This window comes from Cebus imitator, unplaced genomic scaffold, assembly GCF_001604975.1.
Source record: "Cebus imitator isolate Cc_AM_T3 unplaced genomic scaffold, Cebus_imitator-1.0 Scaffold0, whole genome shotgun sequence".
NCBI lineage: Eukaryota > Metazoa > Chordata > Mammalia > Primates > Cebidae > Cebus > Cebus imitator.
The window spans coordinates 11,345,856-11,356,551 of record NW_016107315.1 but is presented as its reverse complement, the minus strand read 5'-3'; the positions used below and the strand labels follow the sequence as shown (position 1 = coordinate 11,356,551).

At 42.2% G+C, this 10,696-nt stretch overlaps 1 long non-coding RNA gene across 1 annotated transcript; it reads left to right on the top strand.

Annotated features, from left to right (window-relative positions):
- Positions 1 to 2,878: 2,878 nt before the first annotated feature.
- LOC108300092 lies at positions 2,879 to 8,517 on the top strand. Its single transcript, XR_001823249.2, has 2 exons — positions 2,879 to 2,928; positions 7,957 to 8,517. It is a non-coding gene; the product is annotated as an uncharacterized LOC108300092 (long non-coding RNA).
- The last annotated feature ends 2,179 nt before the right edge of the window (positions 8,518 to 10,696 follow it).

Below are 10,696 nucleotides of genomic sequence, written 5' to 3'. Positions count from 1 at the left end.
GGATGGGAGCTAGGAATCTTATTTGTAACAAACGAGATTACCCGGGGGCCCCATTTGGGAACTACTAGTTTCTAGCATTCACTTTGGCACCAAGGCCATCTTACCTTGTATGATTATTGTCCTATTGATGCATCCTGTCTTCTCTTAAAGTGGAAGGCCAGATGTCCCTTGCTTTCGTGTCTATTTCCTCCCACCCAGCCCAGAAAGCAGCAGGTGCTCCTAATGTTCTCAGCAGACAGTGGGTGCAGCACGAGTAACACCGGCAGTCCTCTGTACTTTCTTTAGTACAGAGACTCATGGTTGCAAAAGTCTTTCTGTGCTAGACACCAACTTTAAATCTCTACTCAAGCTGGGGTTCTTAGATGTCAACACGCATCAGACTCACCTGGAGGACTTGCGATAACGCAGACTGCTGCATCCCCCCCCAGAATTTCTGATTCAGTAAGTCTGGGTTGGTGCCTAAGAATTTGCATAGCTCCTTTTTTTTTTTTTTTTTTTTTTTTTTTTTTTTTTTGAGACAGTGTCTCACTCTTGTCACCCAGGCTGGAGTACAGTGGTGTGATCTCAGCTCACTGCAACCTCTGCCCCCTGGGTTTAAGTGATTCTCCTGCTTCAACCTCCTGAGTAGCTGGGATTATAGACATGTGCCACCATACCCAGCTTATTTTTATATTTTTAGTAGAGACGGGCCAGGCTGGTCTCAAACTCCTGACCGCAGGTGATCTGCCTGCCTTGGCCTCCCTCAGTGCTAGGATTACAGGTGTGAGATATTGTGCCTGGCCAAGAATTTGCATTTCTAACAAGCCCCCAGACAATGCTTTGGGAAAAACCGTGCTAGGCTTTTGCTTTCCTTCATTGTTATTGCCGGTGTTGGTGTTCCATTACAGAATTCCCTTCTGCTCATATTAGCTTCAGTATATTCCATAGCGTCTCTCTGCTTATAGGCTTCTTGTTTCTATGCAATTGCAGTATACTATGGCCTTCTATTTTAAATTTTTCTACAACCACTGGCTCTGTGGGCCAGGGTTTCACCCTCACACAGGTGCTATACACTTAGAAGTCATCCTGGGGTTCTTTTTTACTTTTTGTTTGTTTTTTTGAGACAAAGTCTAGCTCTGTTGCCCAGGCTGGAGTGCAGTGGCGCAGTCTCAGCTCACTGCAACCTCCATCTCCTAGGTTCAAGCGATTCTCCTACCTCAGCCTCTTGAGTAGCTGGGGTTACAGGCATGCACCACCATGCCCAGCTAATTTTTGTATTTTTAGTAGAGAGAGGGTTTCACTGTGTTGGCTAGGCTGGTCTTGAACTAGTGACCTTATGATCTGCCCATCTCGGCCTCCCAAAGTGCTGGGATTACAAGCATAAGCCACCACGCCTGGCCTCTTTTTTTTTCTTCTTTGAGTTGGAGTTTTGCTCTTGTTGCTCAGGCTGGAGTACAGCAGTGTGATCTAGGTTCACTGCAACCTCCACCTCTTGGGTTTAAGTGAGTCTCCTGCCTCAGCCTCCCGAGTAGCTGGGATTACAGATATGCACCACCACACCTGGCTAATTTTGTATTTTTAGTAGAGATGGGGTTTCTCCATGTTGGTCAGGCTGATCTCCAATTCCCAGCCTCAGGGGATCCACCTGCCTCGGCCTCCCAAAGTGCTGAGATTACAGGTATGAGCCACCGCGCCAGCCTAGAAGGCATTCTCACTGAAGAAATTTGGTGGAGGGAAGGATTCATGTGGGCTGGAGCAACTGAGAAAGCTTCACAAAAGGAGTTGGAGTTGAATGTGTCCTCAACAGGAGATTTGTCTGTTTAGAAGGGAGAGGAAAGAGTATTCCTGACAAGGGAACCATCCTGACAGTGACCCCTGAATACAGGAGCATTTATTGGGATGACACAGAAGAACAGACTCACACTGGAACACACATCTCTTCAATGAGGAGGTGAAATACATCACGGGAAGGAGCCTGTCTGTTGCCAGGGCTATAATGACCTATTAAGTGCAATCAGCCGTGCTGTAGCCAGAGGGATGTTGATTTTGTCAAGCAGGTTATAATTCAGGAGCCTCGGGGAGAGTGGTGCTGCGTGGGCAAAGCAGCGTGGGCAGCACCATCAAGGGAATGGGTGTGTTTACTCCCAAAGCCCAGGACAGATAATTCCACTTCTTCTTTCTGTAGAAAGAAGTGTGGCAAGAGCTGACCTGAAGAAGAAGCTTTGCTCAATAGGAAATAAGCTATCATGATGAAATGAGGAAGCCCTGCTGGGCTTCAGCTTGATGGTTTTGAATTATAAAGATAAAAGAATGTGTAAAAAGCGAATATGCTAGTGGAAAACTGGAAACACTCCAAATATCCATCAAAAAGACATTGGTTAAATGAACTGTGTGGTGTTCATGCTGCAGCAGACTATGAAACCGGTAGGAAGAAGAAAGTAGCACTGGGCATAGTGACCTGGAAATAATTCCTAGCTACATGGCTAAGTGAGGAAAACAAGTTGCCAAACAGTATATTATAATCCCCTGATTTAAAAAAATACATCAATAGACTGGGTGTGGTGACTCACGCCTGTAACTCCAGCACTTTGGAAGGCCAAGGCAAGTGGATCACCAGGTCAGGAGTTCGAGATCAGTCTGGCTAACATGGTGAATCCTCATCTCTACTAAAAATACAAAAATTAGCCGGGTGTGGTGGCACCAGTCTGTAATCCCAGCTACTCACGAAGCTGAGGCAGGAGAACTGCTTGTACCTGGGAGGTGGAGGTTGCAGTGAGCTGAGATCGTGCCTCTGCACTCCAGCCTGGGGGACAGAGCGAGACTCTGTCTCAGATACAAACAACAACAAAATACATCAGTAAAAACACTTGAATGATGTTTGCAAAGTGACTGTTAACAGTTTGCCTGTGGAAAGGGGAGTGGAGTTAAAGTGGGAGCTAGAGAACTTAAGTGAGTTTTTAGTTTTTATTTTTAAAATTAAATTTCTGAATGGTCTAAACTTTTTTCAAACATGCAATTGATATAAGTTCTAGTTAATGTGGACTCAGTGCCAGACACTGCTCTAAAGTGTCTATTATTAGACCTATTATTAGACCTAATATTAGACCTATTATTTCATCTTCCCAATGAACCTCTGTTCATTGGGAGATGGTATTATTAATTTCCCCATTTTGCAAATTAGAAAACTGAGGCTGGGAGCAGTGAAGCAGCCTGTCCAAGGTCACATGGTAGTAAGTGGGAGAGCTGAGATTTGAACCCATGTCATCTGGCTCCAGCATCTGTGTACTGACCCTCTCACTACTATGGCCCTCGATGGACCGTGTTGGTCCATTGAATGGTAACTGTAACTGTAATATGATTCCAGTAAAAACAAAACAAAAAATATGTGCATAGAAAGAGCAATGGAAGTCTCTATAGTTGTCCCTTTAAAACATTGATCCAAAGATTCACTCTGAATTCCAGCTCAGACATGCTAATTCAGGCATGAAATGTGGTGATTTCAGAATGCAAGATAAGCTTCACTTCTCCCTCCTACCCCAAACTGTAGGTTAACATTTCTTGAACAAGGACTAAATGTTTTTACCACCCAAATAGAGATCAGGCTTAATATGTGACTATTTCTGGACAAGGGGTAACTATTTCAAATTTAATTGTATAAGTGTCTGATTTAATATGATCAGGGTATAAAGAGCAATCACATACAAAAAGCAGGTTGTGATAGAAGATGGGGAAGAGGCAGGAAGGAGTGATTCTGAGAGCATCACAGGGTTCATAAGGGGAAGGCAGACGGTAGCAGATTATCGTATACTAGTTATCAATGATAGAAACCTTATCTTTCATAAGCATTTGCCTATGCATTTACACATTTGATCTTTATAACTTATGAACTAGAGAAGACAGATTTCTTCATTTTATTTATAAAGAAACCCAGGCTACTTTCCTGGGTTTCTTTATTTATAAAGAAACCTACTTCTTTCCCTTCATTCTTTGCTTTCCTCTCCCACTCCAACTCCAAACTCACATTTACAGTTGTATAAAGAAGGGAAAACATGAATTTTTAAAAATGAAACTTATCTTACCAATGGGATTGGAATTGTAAACCCATTCCCTTAAGCTCAAACTCCTACTAAGTCTTTGAATTTTTTTCTACTTTATCACCTGATTAGAATGGGTGAAGTTCCATTACTCAATTCTTTCATCAGTTAAATCCAATTAATCTATTCACTGCTTCGTTAAATCCTTTTTTCTTTTTCGAGACAGAGTCTTGCTCTGTCACCCAGGTTGGAGTGCACTGCCGTGATCTTGGCTCACTGCAGCCTCCGCCTCCCAGATTCAAGTGATTCTCCTGCCTCAGCCTCCTGAGTAGCTGGAATTACAGACATGCACCACTATACCTGGCTCATTTTTTGTATTTTTAGTAGAGATGGGGTTTCACCATGTTGACCAGACTGGTCTTGAACTCCTGACCACAAGTGATCCACCTGCCTCAGCCTCCCAAAGTGCTGGAATAACAGGCATGAGCCACTGTGCCTGGCCACTTTGTTCAATCTTGAATTCTCTTCTTTCTATCGCTAGTGCTACAGCAGTGCTAGATATTTAAGTGATCTTCAGCTGAATTCTGCATGTCTCCCATGGGTTTGACTCTGCGATCACATCCCCTAAAAAGCCATGCTAATGACCCGAGGACATGGATATGCTCCACAAATCCATGTTAAGTAGAGGAGAAGGAAAAATAAGACCGAAAACAAATACTATACACTATAATTCCTCTAGGGTAGGGGCGTCCAAACTTTTTTCTTCCCACATTAAAAGAAGAAAAATTGTCTTGGGCCACACATAAAAAATACACTAAAACTCTTGGGCAGGGTGGCTCATATCTGTAATCCCAGCACTGTGGGAGCCTAAGGAGGGTGGATCAGGAGTTAGAGACTAGCCTGGCCAACATGGTGAAAACCAGCTCTACGAAAAATACAAAAAATTAGCCAGGTGTGGCAGTGCATGCCTATAATTTCAGCTACCCGGGAGGCTGAGGCAGGAGAATCGCTTGAACCTGGGAGGTGGAGGTTGCAGTGAGCCAAGATCATGCCACTGCACTGCAACCTGGGAGACAGAGCAAGACTCCGTCTAAAAAAAAAAAAAAAAATTACACTGTTAGCTGATGAGCTAGGAAAAAAAGTCACACACAAAAAAAATCTCATAATTTTAGAAAGCTTACAAATTTGTGTTGGGCTGCATTCAAAGCCACCTGGGTCACATGCGGCCTGCAGGCGGAGGTTGGACAAGCTTGCTCTAGGATAAGTGGATGACTCCTGAAACTTCCTGCAATGCGTGGTTGGACTACTGATAGTAGTAGGAGGGAAAGAGCACTGAGGGGGCAAGAAAATGACCAATTCAAACGCTGCTGTGCATTACAAGGAAGACACATGGATTTTGTTTGACACTTTCCACATTTAATTTTTGCCCTCGCCATTGCCCACATGGTTCTAAAAATTACCGCCAGGGGGCAGAAGGGTGCCAATGTCAATTGTCTGCCAGGTTTGGGTTTTCCTTTCCAAATTTCCTCACAGCATAATTTCTGATCCTGTTATGTATATTAAGAAACTAAGGAGCAGAAAGTAAATAGTAGGCAACCTAGCATTTCGTGAGTGGCAGAGGTAGGAGTTAAACACTGGTTTGGGTAAATCCAAGGGCTAGGCAATTTCAGAGATCACCTGAGTTTAAAAACATTTTACAACCCTCTTTGATTAAATGCAATACATTATGAAAACTTCAAACAGGCTGGGCACAGTGGCTCATGCCTGTGATCCCAATACTTTGGGAGGCAGAGGCAGGCAGATTACTTGAGGTCAGGAGTTCAAGATCAGCCTGGCCACCATGGTGGAACCCCGTCTTTACTAAAAATACAAAAATACAGACATCGTGGTGGGTGCCTGTAGTCCCAGCTACTCGAGAGGCTGAGGCAGGAGAATCGCTTGAACCTGGGAGATGGAGGTTGCAGTGAGCCAAGATCCCGCCACTGCACTCCAGCCTGGGCGACAGAATAAGACCCCACCTCAAACAAAAACAAATACTTCAAACAATGTTACTGTAACTCCTATTTTCCTGTTTTGTTTTTCACTTATCATTAATTTTTGTCATTGTCCTTTCAGCTCTGTGTCCATTGTCAAAGAGAGAGCCTTGTCCCTTTCGACTAATCTTGACTTTATGTCCCTCCATTAAGAAAACCTTTCTGTGATGGCTTCTGTTCTGTTGTCTATAACTGAAAGACTTCATGGCCCGGTGTGGTGGCTCAAGCCTGTAATCCCAACACTTGGGAGGCTGAGGCGGGCGGATCATGAGATCAGGAGTTTGAGACCAGCCTGGCCAACATGGCGAAACTCCGTCTCGACTAAAAATACAAAAATTAGCTGGGCATCGTGGTGCATGCCTGTAATCTCAGCTACTCGGGAGGCTGAGGCAGGAGAATCACTTGAACCCAGGAGGCGGAGGTTGCAGTGAGCCAAGATTGTGCCACTGAACTCCAGCCTGGGCAACAAGAGTGAAACTGGGTCTCAGAAAAAAAAAAAAAAAAAGGAAAGACTTCAGCAGAATCACTGTAATAATAAATGCATGTGTTAATCAGATTGGAGCTGCAAGCTAGGGCCAGATGCCCTAAGCGAGAACACACTCTAGGGGCGGTTAGTGAAGCAGGTCATCAAATGCTTCAGATAGCTCTGTGTTCAGTTACACGGGAGGTTTTAACCAGCACGATGGATGTTGGAGGTGTTTCACTGGTGAAGTTAGCAGTGTCCAAGACGTGTGAATTCTCTGGAAATACTGAAGAGCTTTCCCTGCCATTGTGGGACCAGGATCCCACACCTAGTGACCCTTAGAATAGCACTGTAGGTTTGACTCCTAAATGCTCTTGTAATCCAGCCACTGATTCAAAAGTCTTGGCCCTTTGAGTTTGACAAGATGCTTGCTGAATCCTCCCTGGAGACTAGTGTTTCATTTGTTTCAAGTGAAATGGAGCAGTACTTAAAAAGTGCGAGATCTGGGGCTTCATCATGTCCACAGAACACATTTGAAACTGTTTCTGTACCTGCCCGATAATAAACATTATGTGCATGCGGCCAATCTGGGCTGAGACTTGCTTCCATTGTGGCCATGATGTTGTGGGTCAGGACATCTGCGGACCTCATCTGTTATTTACCAATGATTATAAAGGGACAAATTACCTTAGGTTGGTTCACAATATTTTGTTTACATCCTGCTTCAGAGAAAATTCCCCCAGCAAATATATCTGCATTTCCTTCCTTCCTCCTTGAGGGAAAAGTCCAGAGATGTGGGAATGGGGGAAGAGCCACCTATATCCTCTCTCCAGGTTTCCCACTACCTGGAGGAAACATCTTTCCCCGCTTTTTTTAATTTACAGGCTTGTTTGCTGAGGCTCCTTTTTTGCTTTCTCACAGAGAGTAGCATGTTTTCCACATAATGTGTGTTCGCTAATTAACAAGACCTGCAAGTTCTCCCCAGCTAGGCTGTAACACATAGGCAATTCACTTTTTGAAAACCACTGATATCAGATGTTTAAAGCAACAGTGGGCCAGGCACAGTGGCTCATGCCTGTAATCCCAGCACTTTGGGAGGCCGAGACAGGCAGATCACGAGGGCAGGAGTTCAAGACCAGCCTGGCCAGCATGGTGAAACCCATCTCTACCCAAAATACAAAAATTAGCCTGGCAGGGTGGTGGGTGCCTGTGATCCTCACTACTCGGGAGTCTGAGGCAGGAAAATCGCTTGAACCCGTGAGGCGAAGGCGGCAGTGATCTGAGATCATGCCACTGAACTCCAGTTTGGGTGACAGAGCAACACTCCATCTCAAAAACAAACAAATACAAACAAAAACAGTGTCCTTTAAAATACAAGATAAAATTGCAAAGAAATCTATTTTATCATTATAGGGTGGTAACTTTTACATGTATCTTTCTTTCCAAGGAGATTCTAAGTCCTGAAGAATCAGTTGCAGAAATTACGATCCCTGCCCTCACCTGCTTTGGTCCAGGTTTTCGTCATATGCTGTCTACAGTATTATCACTGTCTAGATTGGTTTCTATTGTTGATCCACAGTTCTTTTTATCAGTTGAGGTACTGCAAAGTGCACCAATTTTAAATGTACAGTCCAGTGAATGTTGACTTGGATGTACACCCCTGTGAGCTCCACCATGCATCTCCAGCACCTCCAAAAGGCTGCCTCATCCCCTTCCTTGTCAACACCAAACCCCCAAAAGGATGAACTACTCTAACTTCTACCACCTTCGACTGCTTTTGTCATCTTGAATGTAATTGAATAAAACAGTATATACTTTTTGGTACCTGGTTTCTTTGCTCAACATAGGGCAGTGAGATTCATTGACTCTGTGGCATAAAACAGTAACTTACTCTTTTGTATTGCTGTGTGATATTCCATTATATGAATATATTACAGTTTGGTTATTCAGCCCTCTGTGGATGGACTTTTAGGTGGTTGTCAGTTTTTGGTTATTGTGATAAAGCTGCTAAAAATATGGAATCACTGGGTGTTATTATAAATGATGTCTTAAAGATTTTTATTTTCTAGTTGATTGTAGAAGCATGGACAAATACAGTTGGTTTTTGTATATTGACCAAATTTTGTATATTGAACAAATACAGCTGGTTTTGTATATTCTTTCTAACAACTGTGCTAAATTCGTTTATAAAGTCTAACAGTTTATTTGCAGATTATTTCAGACTTTCTATGTATATCATGGCATTTGTGATTAATGACAGATTTTTTTTGTTTCCAGTTTTTATTCCTTTCCCCCCTTTCTTTATAGTAATGGCTAGAATCTCCAGTATACTGTCGAGTATTCGTGGTGATGCTACTTATCATTGCCATGCTTCTGATGTCAGGGGAAAGTATTCAGTATTTCAGCATTAAGTCTGATGATATCTATAGGCTTTTTGCAGATGAATTTTTTTTTTTTTTTTTTTTTGAGACAAAGTCTAGCTCTGTTGCCCAGGCTGGAATGCAGTGGTGTGATCTTGGCTCACTGCAACCTCTGCCTCCCAGGTTCAAGCAAATCTCCTGCCTCAGCCTCCCGAGTAGCTGGGATTACAGGTGCCTGCCACTATGCTTGGCTAATTTTTGTATTTTTAGTTGAGATGGGGTTTCACCATCTTGGTCAGGCTGGTCTTGAACTCCTGACTTCATGATCCACCCACCTTGGCCTCCCAAAGTGCTGGGATTACAAGCATGAGCCACTGCGCCCGGTGCAGATGGAAACAATTTAGTGGATTAAAAAATTTTCTCTCTATTATTGGTTTCCTGAGTGTTATTACATTAACAGGTATTGAATTTTTTTCATGTGCTTTTTTTTGCATATTGAGATGATTGCATGATTTTTTTTTAGTCTGTTCATGTCAAATTTGTGCTGATGGATGTTCAAATATTATACTAATCTTGCATTACTAGAATAAAGCTGGCATTACTGAGCAAGGTGTGAAGTCTTTTTTTGGTGTATTGCCAGATTTGATTTGTTAATATTTTGTTTAGGATATTTATATCCAAGCTCATTAGAGAAGTTGTCCAACAATTTTCTCTTTTTGCAATGTCTGTTTTTGAGTCTCAATATCAGGATTTTGCCTACCTCATAAAACACGCTGGAATATATCACATTTTCCTGTTTTTTTTTTTTTTTTAGACAGAGTCTTGCTCTGTCGCCCAGGCTGGAATGCAAGAGTGTGATCTCAACTCACTGCAACCTCCATCTCCTGGGTTCTAGCAATTCTCCTGCCTCAGCTTCATGAGTTAGCTGGGATTATAGGCATAAGCCACCGTGTCTGGCTAATTTTTGTATTTTTAGTAGAGACAGGGTTTCATTATATTGGTTAGGCTGGTCATTAACCTCTATTGTTTAAAAAAATTTTGAACAATATTAATATTTTTTCTTTCTTAAATATTTTGAGTAATTCACTAGCAAAGCCATCTAGACAAGGAGTTTTCTTTGTAGGAAGGTTTTAATTACAAATCCAACTTATAGGACTATTCAGATTTTACTCTTCTTGTCTCAGTTTTATTTACTTGTATTTTCCAAAGAATTTGCTAACTTTATCTAAACTATTCAAATTATTGCACCAAGATAGTTACAACATCTTATTATCTTCTTAATGTTGTAGAATTTGTATCCATATTCTCATTTTGATTCCTGATATTGGTCATTCCTTTTTTCCTCTTGAGAGTTTATTAATTTTTTAATTTTAGCATAATTTCAGAGTCACAGAAAAGTTCTGAAGATAGTACAAAACATTTCCATATACCTCTCACCCAATTTGTTTATTCAATACATTTGTCAAAACTAAGAAATCAACACTGATATGTCACTATGAATAAACTCCAGACTTCACTCACATTTCACCAGATATTTTCATTAGCGATCTTTGTTTCTTCCAGGATCTAATCCAGAATACTGCACTGTGTTTAGTTATTACTTTCTTAGGCTTTCCTTGTGTATCATGACCTTGACAGTTTTGAAGAGGACTGGTCAGATATTTTGTAGAATGTATTTCAGATTGGGTTGACCTCAGGTGATCCATCTAAGTGCAGTGGCACAATCTCAGCTCCCGGCAACCTCTGCCTTTTGGGTTCAAGTGATTCTCCTGCCTCAGCCTCCCAAATAAGTGAGATTACAGGCGTGTGCCATCAAGCCAAGCTAAT